Genomic DNA, 18386 nt, shown 5'->3' with positions numbered 1-18386 from the left:
GGACGATCAACAATGATCACAATGAATGGCTTGAAGGCTGATTGGCCTCCTCCTGCACCTATTTTCTATGTTTCTATGTTTCTATCCCTTGATTCCTTTAGCACTGACTCTATTTCTAAAGCATGCAACTATTTCCATCTCTTATTGCTGTTCCTACTCAGGAACTAAAGTCATTGTTTGAATGATATGGACTAGATTGAGTTTTCACCAGAGTGCATCGCCTTTAATAAAATACACCTTCAGTTCCAAGTTTCCCAGCTAATGATGAACTGGAATACATGCATCATGCATAAATATACATATATATAATGACATGTATCCATTACATGTATTTAATTTGATCTTTTAAAACTTGCAAGCTTATCCCATTATGCAAAAAAAAGGAAAAAGTAATCTGTATAAAGATTTTTTTTAAAGTAACAAAGGTAGAAAAATAAGTCCTTTTTTTGTTATATATAATCATTCAGCCACTTCCAACCGCGTAGCAGTATGTATTCTGTACAATACACATTTTGGCTCCTTCAATAGAACGCGTGAAGAAACAAATCTCTGAGGGAGTTCATGCTTTTCTGCCGTTCAACATTTGACATTAACTTTGTTCCTTCCCACGACAGTGAAATCTATTTCACTTGTTATTTTACCCTGTTGCATATTCTTGTTCCTTTGTTTGCAAATTGTATCGAAGAATAAGATTTCCATTTGATTTTCACTTCTGAATTTTTAGAACAAAACTTTAATTCAAAATGAAAAGTGGTGATATTCTTCATAAAAAGTTACAGACCTGGCAAACTATACCCACATTTCTTCAGCCCCAGGAATTTATAGATTTGTCCCATCATCATCAATGAACTGAATTGAGTCGCTGCCAGAGTCTTCAGTGGATGTCCTGATCATCTCAACAGAACACGTATCTCCCTTGTGGTGGTCCGGCATTAATATTGTGCCCAGATGTTCAGCCACTCTATGTGGTGAGCAACCAACATCTGCTTGCAATGAGAGTTTTGCCATGAGTGTGTCGTGTCCCATGATGTTGAGTTCATCAGGTTGATTATCCTCTTCTAAATTTGTCAACGTACTGGGAGGTGAAGAAGCAAAAGGCGTTAAATCTGCATGCAGGGCTTGTTGATGAGGTAACAGGCAGCTGTTGGCTTTCATGGGCTGCTTCAGAAGGTGCGGGTCACTGCCTCTGTGAACCGATGGATCCATCAAGGAGCTGAGAGACAATGAAGCGTGAACCGTCTGTCCTTGCAAATTCAGTGCTGGTGACCTTGGCGGGTCAAGGTTACTATCGGGCCACGAGCATCGATGTGGAAAGTTGGGCCTCAACAAGACGGGCAAGTCAGGGCCACGGAGGAGCCTGTGAGCGCACAGTGCTGCTGAATCCACTGCTGTGCTGTACAGAGCTGAGGGACTGGGGTGCAGCACAAGGTCAGGGGAGGCAAGGTCGTACCTATGGCAGGTCAGCAGAGGTTTCAGAAGCAGCATCATGTCCTGCAATTCCTTACTCAGCTGAGTGACCTGATGAGAAAGGTGCAGCATCTGGAAGGTACAATATAATCAGATTAAAATACTAACCGGGGGAGGAGGGGAGGGGGGGGGGGGCCGAGGGGGTTAGGGGCTGAGGGGTTTAGGGGGCTGGGGGAAAGTCTAAGGAAAAGGCGGGAGGTAGGGAGAGGGCGGAGGAATGGGAAGGGTGGGCAAGGGGTGGGTGTGGATGGAAGGGGAAGAGCAGCAAAGGTGAGGGGGGCGAGGAAAGGTGGGGAAGGGGTAGAGGGGAAGCAAGGGGCTAGGGATGGGCGAAGGGAGGGGTGAGTTGGTGAGAGTGGGTCAAAGGGAGAGGGAGAGGCAATGGAAAGGAGATGGACGGGGATAGGATAAGAAGGAGGCAGAAGGTGAGGGGAAGGGGGTGATACGTGGAAGTAAAAGACAGATGAGAGGTAGAGAGGGGGGATGGGGCATTAGAAAGTAGGAAAGCAAGAGGAGGAAGAGGAAGGGGATTGAGGGGGAGGATACGAGGGGTGAGAGGGTGGAATGGCTTGAGAGGTGAGGGGAGGGAAATGGGGAGTGGGAAGGGTCAGAAAAAGATGAGAGGCGCTTGGATGAAACTGTTACATGTTGGGGCGGGGGCAGGGTTATGACAGGGAGGAAGAGGGTGAGGAAATGGTGAAGCAGGAGGGGAAGCAAGTGTAGGGGGAAGAGGAAGAGGGGAAGCAAGTCAGGAGGAATGGAGCGAAGGGGGAAGAGGGAGAGGGGAGTGGGAAGGGAGGGAAAGACGTGTCATGGATAGGAAGGGAAGGGTGTGAAGCGGGAGGACATTGAGAGAAATGTATAATTTATGTTTTTCGAAATTCCAGTCGGATATATAAAATTATCTGAAAAAATTTGAATTGGAATTCAGTCTTCCATCCCTCCCCCTTCTTTGTTCTCCGATCAGTCTGACTATCCCCCTAATTAAATTTTATCTGTTTGCTTTGCTGTCCCCTTCCCCGAGCTAACGATGATCCATTCTACATTTTCCTTGATTTTCATCGCATTGTATGTCACGCTTTCATGCCTTACCTTCCTTTTCTCTGTATCTCCCTCTCCCCTGACTTTCAGTCTGAAGAAGGGTCTTGACCCAAAACGTCACCCATTCCTTCTCTCCGAAATGTTGCCTATCCCGCTGAGTTACTCCACCATTTTGTGTCTATCTTCTGTGTAAATCAGCATCTGCAGTTCCTTCCTGTACACCATCCAGCCTTTTGTACCAATGAAGTAGATGAGGGTCGATCTAACCTTGGCCTCAACCGCACTTCCTTGCTGTTTCCCATTTATTCTTGACTCCATTGTGGAGAATCCCAAAGATTCACAAACCTCAAAGAAGAAATATCTCCTCTGCTACATCTACACAGGAAGGTTGGCAGCGCGACACTGTTGCAGCGCCCCCTACAGCCTGTCTGTCTTTTTTTTATTTTCTTGTCTAGTTAAATGTAGTTGTTGTGTTGTTTAACACTGTTTTTAACTGTGTTTATGTTGGGGGCGGGGGGGGAAGGAGGAAACTTTTAAAATCTCTTCCCTGCACGGGAGGCCCGACCTTTTGCCTGTCGGGTCTCTGTTGTCATTGGGGCCTAGCACCGTGGAGCGGCCACCAGCCGGAATGACCTGGGGGCTCCAGTCGCAGAGCCTGCGGACTTACCATAGTGGGGTTTGCCGGCCTCAGAGCGTGGGGAGCGGTGGTGGCTCGCTGCTGTGGCTCGACTATGGAGCTCGGAGGCTCCAGCAACGCAGATTCTGTGGACTGTGATATCGGGAGCTCGCGGGTCCGGGTGGGAGACCGTTTTCCAGAGCTCCCGCAACACAACTTCTCCAGCCCATGTCGCGGGGTTGGAATGACCCGGAGCGGGGCCGTACATCGCCCTGCGCGGCTTTAATGGCCACGGGATATTCCAGCGCCCGCCGGGGGCTCCAACATTGTGACATTTAGACCTGGAGCGGGGCTGTACATCACCCGGCACGGCCTTAAATGGTTGTGAGACTTACCATCGCCCGCCTGGGGCTTCAACATCGGGAGAAAAATGGAGAGCAGGGGAGAGAAAATACTTTGCCTTTCATCACAGTGAGGAGGACGTTCACTGTGATGGATGTTTGTGTGAATTAAATTGGTTGTGTGTTCAGTAGGAATCGTTTTTGTTTGTATGGCTGTAGAAACAGAGTTTCGTTTGAGCCTCACTGAGGTTCCAACACATAAGGATCCAACAGGGTTTGGAATAGGGTTACAGCCTTAGACAGTGTCATCATTTAGTCAGTGAGTCAGTTTATTTATGGTGGCACGGTGGTAGAGTTATTGCCTTACAGTGCCTCACAGCGCTTGCAACGCCGGAGACCAGGGCTCGATCCCAACTACGGATACTGTCTGTATGGAATTTGTACGTTCTCCCCGTGACCTGGGTTTTCTCCGAGATCTTCGGTTTCCTCCCACACTCCAAAGACGTACAGGTTTGTAGGTTAATTGGCCTGGTAAATGTAAAAATTGTCCCTAGTGGGTGTAGGATAGTGTTAATGTGCAGGGATCGGCACGCACCCGGTGGGCCAAAGGGCCTGTTTCCGCGCTGTATCTCTAAACTAAACTAAACTAAAAGACACAAAAAGCTGGAATAACTGGGTAGGACAAGCAGCATATCTGGAGCAAAGGAATAGGTGACATTTCAGACTTAGGTTATACTTGTTATTAATGTAATCTTGATCCTTATGTATCAATATCACTGTTATGTTTAACTTTTTTTTGTTTTATTTTTGCTTTTGAAAAGATTAAAAAGAACAAAATGATTTTGAAAGAAAGACATTTTGGGTCGAGACCCTTCTTCAGACTCCTTACACTCACAGTCTGAAGAAGGGTCTCGACGCTGATTAATGATCACCCGTTCACACTAGTTCTATGTTCTGCCACTTTCTCATCCATTCCCGACACATAATAGGGTCCTATTAATCTACAAGTGTGCACGTCTTTGAGATGTGGGAGGAAACTGGAAACTGGTCATGCTCTCTTCCTTTGTGCTTCCAGGCACGCCACACTGACCGACAAACAGAACTGGAGCCCACATGTCAACCTCCATCTGAGACCCTCCCACGTCTTTGTAAAATTTGTTTTGCATTATGGGACATGGTCTATACTCCAACCACTCTGATTTTTTTTCCAGGGAAGGCCAAGCATGGAAACATATCTCAGTTTGTAACTGCTTAGTATGAAGAGTTAAAGGTGGTGACGTGTTACATCTCACCTCTCGGTTAAGTTTACAGATGTGTAGCTTGGTCTCTTCCGCCTCTCCTAGAAAGCAATGAACAAGTTTCAACGTATTACATCATGTGAATCAAGGCAAAGCGACACAAACGGGCGATGGGCGCCGACCTGTAGCGGGTATGGCTGCCTAGCCTGCAGCTGTCTGTTTCTACATTTCTTTTTTCTTATTTTTTGTTAGTTTAGTGTTTTGTTTTCTGGAGTTCTAGCTTTTTTATGTGTGAGGAGGGGGGGGGAGGGGGAAACTCATTTTCAGGGTCCCTACCTGGTCGGAGATGCAGCTTTTCTCCGGGCTGCACTTTCGACCCGTCCTCGCGGCCTACCAGCGGGCATGGAGCGGCATTTCCTGAGGGGACCGCCCGGAGCCTCGGCATCGGCATCGGTGGCTGCGGAGCTGCGGGTCCGAGGAGCGAGGGGACCGCCCGGAGCCTCGGCATCGGCGGCGGCGGCATCAGCATCGGCGGCGGCGGAGCTGCGGGTCTGAGGACGGCGGTGCAGCACTGGAGCGCCATTGCGGGGCGGGCGGTGCCTTGCCTGGGTCGCCGCGCTGGAACTCCGGTGAGCTGGGACTGGCGTTTAAAACATCGCGGAGCTGCGGGCGGCGGCGCTGAACTTTACACCGGGAGCCTGGGATCTCGCGACGAGATCGCCAGTTGAGCTCCATTCGGCGCGGCCTTGTCGGCTCCGGAAGCCACGGTCTCGAGTAGGGAGGCGGCCGTTCCAGGGTTCCCAGGCCGCTGAGAGGACTCTCCCGACGCCGGAACATCATCATCCGGCGAGGACGGCCTGGAACATCGGGCCTCCGTAGAGGCAACTGTGGAGGCCTCAATAGGCCCGACTATGGGTGGACATGGGGATGGGACTGGACTTTGTGCCTTCCCTCATAATGGGAACCATTGTGGGGGGATGTTTTTATGTTAAAGCTATTTATTATTGTTATGTTTGTATTCTTTTTTATGTGCTGCATTGGCAAAAAGAATTTCACTACATCTAGGTGTATGTGACAATAAATCAACCTTTGAACCTTTGAACCTTTGAAATGGGTTAAGATATTGAGATCGAGTGTAAACACGCACAAATATTAGGAGTTATCGGATTCCTACAACAGAAAATCCAACTTCAAAATGCCTTCAGAACATTGAATATAGGAGCGGAGGGTTGAGGGGGAGAAGGAGGTGGAGGGAGTTGGGAAGAGAAGGCAGGCGGGAAGGGGAGAGAGGAAATGGGGAGGGGAGAGGGTGGGAGAAATGAGAAAGAAAAGTAAAAGAGGTGTGAGAGGGAGAAGGAGGGGAAGGGAGTGGGGGTGAGAGGGTAGGGGTGGGAAGAGGTATGGAGAAGAGGGCAAGTGAGAGATAGATGGGTAATGAAGGAAGGGCCCAGGTGAGAGGGGGAATTTGGAGAGTGGGCAAGGGAAAGGGGAGGGAGAGGAATGGCGGTAAAGGGGGAGAAGGAGGGGATAAGGGAGAGGGGAGAGAGGGAGCAATGGGGAGGGGTATGGGTCAGAGGAAGGTGAGGGGCACAGAGAGGAAAGAGATCAGGGAGAGGTGGGGTGGGCGCTGAGATGAGAGCAGGATCATTCAGCCTCCTTTGTTACGGAATACGATTAAGTATTCTTCCTCTTAAATGAGTATCCGGTCCTTGAATGAAAATCCAAAAATGTGTACAGAAACTGCAGCAATAGTTTCACGTACATATCATAAAATTGGAGCAAATCTCACCCTTTAACAGCCCAACACCACCCTCCCCACCATTTCACCCATTTGTCACCCTGGTTCTATCCACATAGCGCATCACCATACTACATACCAATCTGAAAGGCCATTAAACAATTCTAATGGTTAATCAAAACATCATGTTGCCAAAGTGGAACAGCACAAAATATGTATCTGTGCGCCTCAACCCAATTGATTAGAATAATAGGATGTACCTTTAGAAAGGAGATGAGGAGGAATGTCTTTAGTCAGAGGGTGGTGAATCTGTGGAATTCATTGCAACAGAAGGCTGTGGAGGCCAAGTCAGTGGATATTTTTAAACTTGCAATTGACAGGTTCTTGATTAGTACGGATGTCAGGGGTTATGGGGAGAAGGCAGGAGAATGGGGTTAGGAGGGAGAGATAGATCAGCCATGATTGAATGGCGGAGTAGACTTGATGAGCCGAGTAGCCTCATTCTGCTCCGATTATGAACATTATTGAGATGTAAGAGGTGAATGGGCATCACGGTGGTGAAGTGGTGGAATTATTGCCTTACAGCACCTGACACGGGTTCAATCCTGACTACCTGCTGTCTGCATGGAGTTTGTACGTTCTTCCCGTGATCTGCGTGGGTTTTCTCCAGGTCCAGTTTCCTCCCACACTCCAGACGTACAGGTTTGTAGGTTAATTAGCCTGGTATAAATGTAAATTGTCCCTAGTGTGTAGGTTAGTGTTAGTGTGCGGGGATCATTGGTCGGTGTGGGCTGAAGGGCCTTTTTCCGTGCTGTATCTCTAAACTATATGATTTGGACACAAAATGCTGGAGCAACTCAGCGGGACAGGCAGCATCTCTGGAGAGAAGGAATGGGTGACGTTTTGGGTCGAGACCCTTCTTTGACCCAAAACGTCACACATTCTTTCTCACCAGAGAAGCTGTCTGACCCGCTGAGTTACTCCAGCTTTTTATGTATATCTTTGGTTTAAACCAGCATCTGCAGTTCCTTCCTACACATATATGAAATGTGCAACAGTTTCAGAGTTGGCCAAGGCACAGATTCGGAACGACCTCCCTCTGTGTTGTGGGATTCTAGGGAGGCTAAACTAAGCAGCCCCAAATAAAGGTGGTGTGAATATTTCCCACAATTTATTTTTATTCACAATTAAATACTCGGTGGACTGTAATCTGTGGCAGAAAGCTAGTGTAGAATGTAAGACGAATATATGGGAGCAAGATGGACAATAAATGTGACGTGCCAATGAAGCCCTCAGCTTGTAAAGGAGTATGTCACTGTATGTCATGTTGTCACTTGCGAGCAGAGCACCAAGGTAAATTCCTTGTATGTGAATACTTGGCTAATAAACTTATTCATTCATTCATTCATTCATGAAAAACATACAACTTAACAAAAGCAGGTAGGAAGGATGTGTAGATGCTGCTTACACTGAAGATAGACACATACTGCTGGAGTAACTCAGCGGGACAGGCAGCATCTCTGCATTCCTTCAGTCCAGAGATGCTGCCTATCCCGCTGAGTTACTCCAACATTTTGTACCTATAACAAAAGCCTGCAAATTGATTTTTTTCAACCAGCGTAATGATTACCAATTCTGCTCACTACTTTGTGTGGACTCAAATGTGATTAATCACCTGATAGCCAATGACAGTTCCTATTGTAACAAACCAGCAGCCAACAAACACCAAAGAGTTCACAGAATCATCAGCATGCAAACAGTCCTTCAGCCCAGCAGGTGGCGTAGTGGTGCAGTGGTAGAGTAGCTGCCTTACAGTGCCAGAGACCCGGGTGAGATCCCGACTACAGTTGCTGTCTGTACGGAGTTTGTACGTTCTTCCTGTGACCTGCGTGGGTTTTCTCTGAGATCTTTGGTTTCCTCCCACACTCCCAAGACATACAGGTTTATAGTTTAATTGGTTTTGGTATAAATGTAAACTGTCCCTGGTGTATGTCGGATAGTGTTAATATGCGAGGATCACTGGTTGGCATGGACTCGGTGGGCCGAAGGGCCGATTTCCGAGCTGTTTCACTAAACTAAACTAATCTAAAACAGGTTCAAGAAGGAACTGCAGATGCTGGAAAATCGAACATAGACTAAATTGCTGGAGAAACTCAGTGAGTGAGGCAGCATCTATGGAGCGAGGGAAATAGGCAACGTTTCAGGCCGAAACCCTTCTTCAACTGGTCTGAATACTTGTTTGGTAGCTCGACTCAGTGCAGCACAGCCCTGCCCATGGGTTACAACTGTAGATGGTGGCTGATGTCGATGAGTTGCAGATGTGTCATTCAGGTACAGCAGTTTGGTTCCATGAACATTTTGGGTGAATGCTGCTGTCTCCTGAAAGGAGCCCATCTATAATAGTAAGATTAAACGAGAACTTACCAGTTTGAAGTTTGATCTTTATTTTATGAGGAGTTACGATGAGGGATTACGTGAAGATCCCGCCAGCAAGCATGCGCGACATTCTTCAAAGCAGCGATGTGGAATCACAGAAATAGTAATTGAAATAAACATAGTAAGATAAGAACTAGGATACCAGTTGACCTTTATAATTTAGGGTGGGCACGTAATCCCTCATCGTACCTCCTCATAAAATCAAGATCAAACTTCAAACTGGTAAGTTCTCGTTTAATCTTACTATTTTACTTCGAAGTCATGTGAGTGACTACGTGAAGATTTTAAAGATCTGTGATTTCAAGCCGTGGAACAATCCATGCTTCACTCACTGCCGAAGTCATCCAAGGGAGGAAGTATGTTATCGTAATTAAACATGAATCAATTTAAAAAACAATAACGATTTTTACTTTTTTAAACAAAGAAAATAATGCTCCCTCGGGCTAAATTACATATTTGCAGAACTTAAAATTCTTTCTGCAAACACTGCATGTTTGGCAATCGGCTTGTTATAAAATATTTGGAAAGTCCTTTCCGTAGACCATCCTGCTGTTGCCAGAATATGGTCCATTGGTACCTCCATATTTTTGGCCGCCGATGTTGTTGCTGCCCTGGTGGAGTGAGATTTTAAAATGTCAGTATCCACCCCAGCAGCCCCCAGAACTTGTCTGAGCCTTCTTGAGATGGTTTGTACTGACACCCGACCACGAGGCTGTTTGAAGCTAACCCATAATGCCATTTTGCTTCCTCTTAAGGCTTTAGTTGTCCTAAGGTAAAGCAGTAGATGAGACATGACATATAAACGGGGGTCAGGTGGGTACGCCCGGAATTCCATAGTCAGTCCTGATGTTCCTGGTCCACTCTGTTTGACCAGCTCCAAGATTCTGAAGGTTATCTTGCCAGATGATGTTACCATATTGTCCAGTCTTAATTTGTATAGAGACTGGACCCTTTGGGCTGACACCAAGGCCATCAGCATGACAGTTTTTAGAGTGAGCTGTTCCAGGGACAGGGACCTGGCTAGTAACCAACCCCTTAGTAATGCCAGGACGACACTGACGTCCCAGATCTGGGTGTACCTTGGTCTAGGGGGATTGGTGTTAAAGATACCCCTCATTAGTTTGGCCATTGGAGGGTGAGATCCTATGGACTGCTGTCCTGGTGCCTGCAATAGGTAAGCTGACAGAGCGCTCCTAGCACTTTTAATTGACCATGTCGAGGACCACAGGGAACCATGGCTGTGTAGGCCAGTCGGGTACTATCAAAATACCTGAAGCTAAGTCCCATTTGTATTTTGCGTAGGACCCGACTGATGAGGCAGAAGGGGGGAAAGGCATAGAAAAACAAATGTCCCCAATTCAGCCAAAAGGCGTCCATCGCTGCTGCCTCAGGGCCTGGTTCCCAAGCGACATATGTTGGTAACTGGTGATTCAGTCGGGATGCAAAGAGATCGATATCAGGTGTTCCATACCGCTTTGTAATATCAGCAAACACTTTATGGTTCAACATCCATTCGGTGTTGTCATTAAATTTTCGTGACCTGGTGTCTGCCACTGTATTGAGCTTACCTGGTAGGTAAGTTGCTGATAGCCAAATATGTCTGTCGACACACCATTGCCAGATTGTGTTGACCAGATCGTCACACGATATCGATTTTATTCCACCCATATGGTTAATATAAGCCACCACTGTGGTGTTGTCTATTTGTAGGCGGACATGCAAATGGTGCATAGCTGAACAGTAAGCTTTTAGCCCATAAAACGCACCTAACATTTCTAAATAGTTTATACCCAGTGTCTGTAGTAGTGATGACTCTTGTATGTTCCATCTGCCACCAGTACTGGATATAATGTTAGTCGCTCCCCAACCCTGAGCACTGGCATCCGTTTGTAATATGAATGCTGGGTTCTTGATAATGATGGGACTGGAACTATGCCAAATGTTTTCTTTCCACAATAGTAATTCTGAAACTGCTTTAGCTGGTAATTGCATAGGTCGATCAAAATGACCTGCATGTTGTTTTAGCGCTTGCACCTTTGCCCTTTGTAAGTTTTGGTAATGCAAAGGTCCAAGTTGAGTAGCTGGAAATGCTGCTACTAATTTCCCAATCACTTTTGCCACCTGTCAAATAGATGGTTGATTAGTAACTATCAATTTGTTGCAGGCTTTCACCAATTCTGCTGCTTTGTCTTTTGGCAATGTTACAGACATGTGGATACAGTTAATTGTGAATCCCAGAGAGTCTATAGTTGTGGATGGTGTCAACTTAGATTTATCTGGATGTGTGACAAACCCCAGTGTTTCAAACAGATGTTTGGTAGCCAATACAGCTGATTTAGCTAATTCCAGGGTTTTCCACACTATCAAAATATCATCAAGATATGCCATGACAATATGTTTTTGTTTTCTTAGTATTGCCAAGGCTGGTTTTAATATCTTGGTAAACAGTCTTGGGGCTGATGTTAAATCATTAGGCAACGCTTTATACTGCCATTTTTGCCCCATCCAGTTAAACTTTAGGTATCTATGAAGATCCTTATGAATGGGTACTGAATAGTATGCATCTTTCATGAAGTATCCTTTGGAAATTAATTGTTTGGCAGTAACAAATGTTTCCATTTTGAAATGTATATACCTGACAAAAGTATTCAGTGTAGTTAAGTCAATGATGATGCGACACCCTCCATCTTTCTTGGTTTTTGTAAAAATATTCGATACAAATTCCAAAGAGTCATGTTCCGTTTTCTCTATGACTCCTTTCGCATGTAACCTCACCAGTTCTGCATGTCCCTCGTATTTTTCCCTTTGTGAAAGTACAAACTCCCTGTGAGGTACATGTTGAACTGGTGGCATACTTTTTTGGATTAAATCAATTTTGTATCCCTGAATACTTTGTACTATATATTTATCAAGTGTGATTGTCCTCCATGCTTCCAAAAACAATTGTAACCTCCCCCTGTTAGTACAGGCCCTACACATTTTATGTTCTGGAAGGAGCCAGACCCACCTACCTCCATGGTTACCGGAAGTGTGTTCATTTCTTCGGCCTCTGTTTCTTCCCTGGTCAAGGCGCCGGAGTGTGGGGTTGGTGCATCTTCCTTGAGGGCCGCTCTGGGCCCTGGCCTAAAAAAGACCTCCGGGATGATGTGCGGCCCCCATGCTTTCACCAGCACCCTGGTGTTGACGCCTGCTGGTAGATGCATTGGGGTGCTGCCGCCTGGGCTGTGTGGATTTACTCGTTCCTGGACCTGCCCTCATGAGTCCAAGGGCTTTCAACTCTTCATCCAGATCTTTGACTTGTTTCGACAAGTCCTTCCCAAACAGCAGTATTTGTGGTTGTGCAGTTGCAGTTTTGCACAACCCTGCAAATTTGGGATTGTGGGCAGGTCTGATGGCGTCCTTCCGGCGGTTTATCTCATACTGTGTGCTGCACAGTAGAGCCAGTGTGTCCTGCTGGTTATCGGTCATTTCGACCCCATCAACTGAACGAGCATAGGACGTTATTGCTGACGTTAGGAGCTTTAAGACTCTCTGGAGCTTTACCTCCTGGGTCCTTATGCCCAGCCCAATGTATCCCCAGATTTGGCTGTTAACGGCCGGTACATTTAGTGAGATGCAGTTCTCCGGAGGTGTATATCTGTCCATAGCCTCATTGACTACCTGTTCCTGTAGCGGGTGGAAGGACAGGTAGTCTATACTGGCCGCCAGTTTCGACTGCAACGGCTGTCCCGCTTGCGGTGTTACCACGAATCGGTTCACCACTCCCAGCAGCTCTTCCTGGTCCTGCACCCCCAGCACACTGCTGGTGTCTTCAGCCACGAGCCCATCTTCCAGGCCAGCCCAGCCCTGGCCCCCAACGCTCCCCTCTGTCGAGGGAGATGCGATGGACAGCGCCGAATACGGTGCTGTTGTGGGTGTGCGAGCACTCCCATGGCGAGTTTGCTCCATCTCCAGGAGCAAGTCTCGCTGGAGCATCTGCTCCATCAACTGCTCCATGCAGGATAAACGATCACCTTTGCCGCTCTCGGGCAGCACGTCTTCCTGACCGGACTCGTCTGAGTCTATCGGCCGGGCCGACTTCTGCTTTGCCTTGCCTCCAACCCGTTCGAGCTGAGCAGCTTGCGGAGTTGAGCTTGGCTGAGCAGAGATTGAGTCGGTGACTGTGGACCGCAGAGAGTGCGGTCCAGGTGCTGCCGTTCACCCCCCACTGCTGGAACCCTCCTGGGCCATCACAGTCGTACGGGGCACAACCTTTTTTAGTTTTCTTCCCTTGTCCATGTTCACTGAAAGCACAGAACACAGCAATGGTTGGAAATAACAACCTCAGAATAAGCTTAACTTAGTTGTAGGTCCCGTTTTAAACTCGGGAGAGCTCTTTCCCCCGCCCGTCGCTGTTGCACTGCGTGAGACGCTATGCCGCGCATGCGTACTGGCGGGGTCTTCACGTAGTCCCTCACGTGACTCCGAAGTAAAATTCACACTCCCTCCCCTCCAGCTCCATCTCCTCCTTCTTCCTCAATTTTGTTCCGCTCTGAATGTTCTTCAAATGCTGTCTTCCATATAGTTATCCAGCTCTTTTTTTCAATGCTATACAGTATGTATTGGATGGCAGTGCATTCAGATTAGCTCCTGACTGCTTTTCTCATAGCTTAATTTATTTTGGTAATTATCTTTATACTGTGTCATGTAGTTCATAGCATTCTACCAATAAGTGCAACATCTCTACTTTGTTGAAGTTGAGATCATTTTAAACAACTCTATCACACACCTTTCAATCCTACTTTATTCCATTGGCCTCTCCAATGTATCCACAGTTATTCATTCCTGCAATAAGTCTGATCTCTCTAAAAGCTTTACACCTTTCCAATAATGAGGCAACCAAAACTGGCTCTAAAATGTCAATTCTAATCCCCTCAATGTTTGTAAAGGTTCAAGGTCATTTATTTTTGTCTTCTACTTCATGCCTCCATTATAAAGCCCGGGATCTTGCAAACTGTCTCCACCACATCCTCCAAATGCCCTGCTACTTTCAGTGAACCCAGCTCCGTTTCCTCCAGAAATCCTACATTACATTATTGTCATAAACACCAGGATGCAATGAAATCACTTATTAATTTAGTTTAGAGATACAACGAGGAAACAGGCCCTTCGGCCCCCCCGAGTCCGCACCGACCAGCGATCTCCGCACATGAACACAATCCTACTCAAGGGACAATTTTACATTTATACCAAGCCGATTACCAATAAACCTACGCATCTTTGGTGTGTGAGAGGAAACCGAAGATCTCGGAAGAAACCCACACAGGTCACGGTGGGGAAGGAATAGGCGACGTTTCGGGTTGAGACAAACGGCGCCCATTCCTTCTCTCCAGAGATGCTGCCTCACCCGCTGAGTCACTCCAGCATTTTGTGTCTACTTTCGATTTAAACCAGCATCTGCAGTTCTTTCTTACAGGCAGGTCACGGGGGGATTGTATAAACTCCGTACAGACACCACCCGTAGTCGGGATCGAACCCCAGCCTCTGTTGCTGTAAGCTCTGTAAGGCAGCAACTCTACCGCTGCACCATTCTACTTCTCTTCTCTTCAAGCTCACTATTTACATACAGTAATGATAAGTATAACGATAAATAAAATGAAGAGTGCAAATCTACAGAATAGTGTAAAGATTGTAGAGTAATTTGAAGTAGTGCAAAAATAATTAAGCCAATGAGGTAGAATAAAGGGTAAGAATACGTGGCAGCACTTCCAGAAAGGGGATGTAAAATGGTCCATTGGGTGGTACGGTGGCGCAGAGGTAGAGTTGCTGCCTTTACAGCGCTTGCAATGCCAGAGACCCAGGTTCTATCCCGACTACGGGCGCTGTCTGTACGGAGTTTGTACGTTCTCCTCATTTCTCAGAGATCTTTGGTTTCCTCCCACACTCCAATGACGTACAGGTTTGTTGGTTAATTGGTGTGGTATAAGTGTAAATTATCCCTAATGTGTGTAGGATGGTGTTAATGTGTGGGGATTACTGGTCGGAGCCGACTCGGTAGGCCGAAGGGCCTGTTTCCATGCTCTATCTCTAAAGTAAACTAAACTAAATGAGTTTGATAGCCTGGGGGGAAGAAGCTGTTCTTTAGTTGGGGTATGTGTGTGGGGGGGTGTGGGGGGGATGGGGGTAACTTTTAAATCTCTCCCTGCACGGGAGACCCGACCTTTTCTTTGTCGGGTCTCCGTTGTCGTTGGGGCTGCAACGAGGAGCGGCCTCCAACAGGAAGACCGAGGGCTCTGGTGCCGACTACTCACCTCACCGTCGCGGAGCTGGCCGAGTCCAGAGCGGGTGGAGCTGTGGTGGACGCTGCTGCGACCCGAACTCCGGAGCTTCGGAGGCTGCAACTGCGGGTTTGGCGGACGGCGGCACCGGGAGCCCGCGGGTCCCTGGAGGGAGACCGCTTTTCAGGGCTCCCGCAACGGCGACTTCTCCCGCCCGAGTTGCGGGGTTGAAGAGCTCCTGGAGCGGGGCTTTACAGCACCGCCCCGCGCGGCTTGGAATGGCTGCGGGTCTCTGCGGGCGCACGCCGGGGGCTCTAACATCAAGAACCCGGTGCGCGACCTTGCATCACCGGGCGTGGCTTTAATGGCCGCGGGACAATCGCCATCGCCAGCCGGGGGCTTTGACTTTGACTCTGACATCGGGGGGGAGAGTGCAGTGGAGAGATAAGTTTGTTTGGCCTTCCATCACAGCAATGTGATGGATGTTTATGTAAATTATGTTGTGTCTTGGGTCTATTTGTTTGTATGGCTGCAGAAACGACATTTCGTTTGGACCTCAAGGGGTCCAAATGACAATAAATTGAATTGTATTGTATTGTATTGTATTGTAGTCTGGCATCTGGGCTTTTAAGCTCCTCGCCTTCTCCCAGAAGGTGGAAGAGAGACAAGGGAGTAGCCAGGGTAGCAAGCATCCTTGATAATACTTGCAGCCTTCCTGATGCAAAGTACCATGAAGATGGACTGGATGGAGGCAAGTGATGGATTTGACTGTGTTCACCACTCTATGCAGGTTCAGGTGGTCAGTAGCAGATTAGGTGCCATACTAGGCTGAGAGGTATTCCACCATAATACTACAGTATATATCGTTTGTGTCGGAAGGAACTGCAGATGCTGGTTGATGTTTTGGGTCGGGTCAGAAGAAGGGTCTCGACCCGAAACGTCACCCATTCCTTCTCTCCAGAGATGCTGCCTGCCCTGCTGAGTAACTCCATCTGTTTGTGTCTATCTTTACTATTTATAGTTTTCTATTTTCATTATTCTAGTACCCCTTTTGGAACTGTGCCTTCTATACAGCCTCCCTTATTCTTTCAATTAAAATGTAAGACTTCACATTTCTCATCATTACATTTCCATTTGCTATCTATCCAATCATTCCACAAGCATGTCTATGTACCCTACAGGTTGGTTACAATTCCCCACACGTTATGTGTTAAAGTCTCATGGCATCAGCTAAAATATGGAGCTCCAACACGACAAATCATATGTGACCTACATCCTTACTGGTATCTGCCAGGTCTTGCCTCTGCGCAAGGTAACCCTCACCAAACTGCAGTCCTCTGCTTCATACCATCTATGTGCGTATATGCATGGATGTAAATATCACTGTTAGGTCAAAAGATAATCATGATATTCAAAACAAAACAGGAGTTTCCTGTCCAAATTTGAAGCATATGACTTTCTGCATTAATTAACTTTAACATTAAATAACATTAAATAACATTAAATAAAGGGTGGCACAGTGGCGCAGCGGTAGAGTTGCTGCCTTACAGCGCTTTCAGCACCGGAGACCCGGGTTCAATCCTGACTACGGGCGCTGTCTGTACAGAGTTTGTACGTTCTCCCCGTAACCGCATGGGTTTACTTCGAGATCTTTGGTTTCCTTCCGCACTCCAAAGATGTACAGGTTTGTAGGTAAATTGGGTAGGTATAAGTGTAAATTGTCCCTAGTGTGTGTAGGATTGTGTTAATGTGTGGGGATCGCTGATCGGTGCGCACTCGGTGGGCTGAAGGGCCTGTTTCCACATTGTATCTCTAAACAAAACTAAACTGAACTGGCTTAATATTAGCTTTCGGTAGCTGTTCTTCCTCCATTCCTTCTTAATGGGACTTTTCTCCCTTATAATAAGAGAGGAAACTAAGGTTGTGGTTATAAAGCTCATATGCTTGGTCAGTGGGGAGAGTTGAAACATGAAAATTAAGAATGGTCTAGTTTTAAGTTTAAGAAAACATCGCCTCAGAGCAAGAAACTACTCCAAGTTGGAAAGTTGCAATTCCAATAGAATCTTGATAGTGCATTGTGTAGTGAGACTTCAACAGCATGAAGATCAAAGACCAGAGTAGCAAAAACATTAGCTGAAGATACAAGGAGCTGCAGATATTGGAATCTTGAACAAAATACCAAGTGATGGTAGAACTCAGCGGGTCATGCAGCATCGATGGAGGGAATGGACAGGTGACGTTTCACTTCTGAAAAAATGTTGCAACCCAAGACGTCGTTTATCCATTCCCTCCACAGATGCTGCCTGACCCGCTGGGGTACTCCAGCTCTTTGTCTTACGAAAAAGATAGTGAGATAGGTTAGAAGAGATGCCTTTGTGGAAAAATCACCAGGATTGCCCTGCTATAGTTGAGGAGTCACAATGTTTACAAGAAACAGATTACAACCCAAACATAGACACAAAATGCTGGAGCAACTCAGTGGGCCAGGCAGCATCTCTGGAAAGAAGGAATGGGTGATGTTTTGGGTCGAGACCCTTCTTTAGATTGACGTCAGGGGGAGGGAGATACATACCGTAGATAAGGAAGTATGAAGGTGTGAAAACAGGGCAAAGGGAATGGAGATCAAGGAAAATGTAGAATAGATCATTGTTAGCTGGGAGAAGTTAACAACAAAGCAAAGAGAGATAAAATGTACTCAGTGACAGTCAGACTGGTCAGAGAACTGGGAAGGGGAGGGCTGGAGAGAGAGGGAAAGCAAGGGTTACTTGAAGTTAGAGTCTGGATTCCATCTCTCCAGAGATACCACCCATCCCCCTGAGTTACTGCCGCATTTTGTGTCTATCTTCGGTTTAAACCAGCATCTGCAGTTCCTTCATACAGATTTCTAATTTATGTTATACTTCTATGAATTTAATTTACCTGGGGTTAACTGAGAATAGCAGTTATCTTCGTTTAGCTGCTTGGCATTGAAATCAAATGTCTGTCCAGTCGGTGTATTGTTGCCAGTTTCAATTCCATCCACAAACCTGGTCAGGACATATCACAACAGAATGAAATTAAGATGCAACAGAAAACAAGACAAAGTCATTCACATGGATAGAAACATAAAGGGCCTGCCTCACGGTGATATTTTTGGCGACTGACTAACTTATCAGGGTCGCCGAAAGATTTTGAACATTTCAAAATTCAGCGGCGACAAAGAAATGTTGCGACATTTGAGGAAACACCGCGTGTCAATACATCATCCGCCGC

At 46.8% G+C, this 18386-nt stretch overlaps 1 long non-coding RNA gene across 1 annotated transcript; it reads right to left on the bottom strand.

The window, feature by feature from the left end:
* Window positions 1–1416: 1416 nt before the first annotated feature.
* LOC116970512 lies at window positions 1417–18105 on the bottom strand. Its single transcript, XR_004411168.1, has 3 exons — window positions 18054–18105; window positions 4758–4804; window positions 1417–1539 (listed from the first exon to the last, which is right to left on the bottom strand). It is a non-coding gene; the product is annotated as an uncharacterized LOC116970512 (long non-coding RNA).
* Between the last annotated feature and the right edge of the window lie 281 nt (window positions 18106–18386).

The sequence above is a fragment of the Amblyraja radiata genome, unplaced genomic scaffold (assembly GCF_010909765.2).
Source record: "Amblyraja radiata isolate CabotCenter1 unplaced genomic scaffold, sAmbRad1.1.pri scaffold_971_ctg1, whole genome shotgun sequence".
NCBI lineage: Eukaryota > Metazoa > Chordata > Chondrichthyes > Rajiformes > Rajidae > Amblyraja > Amblyraja radiata.
This window is presented reverse-complemented; position numbering and strand designations above follow the sequence as displayed.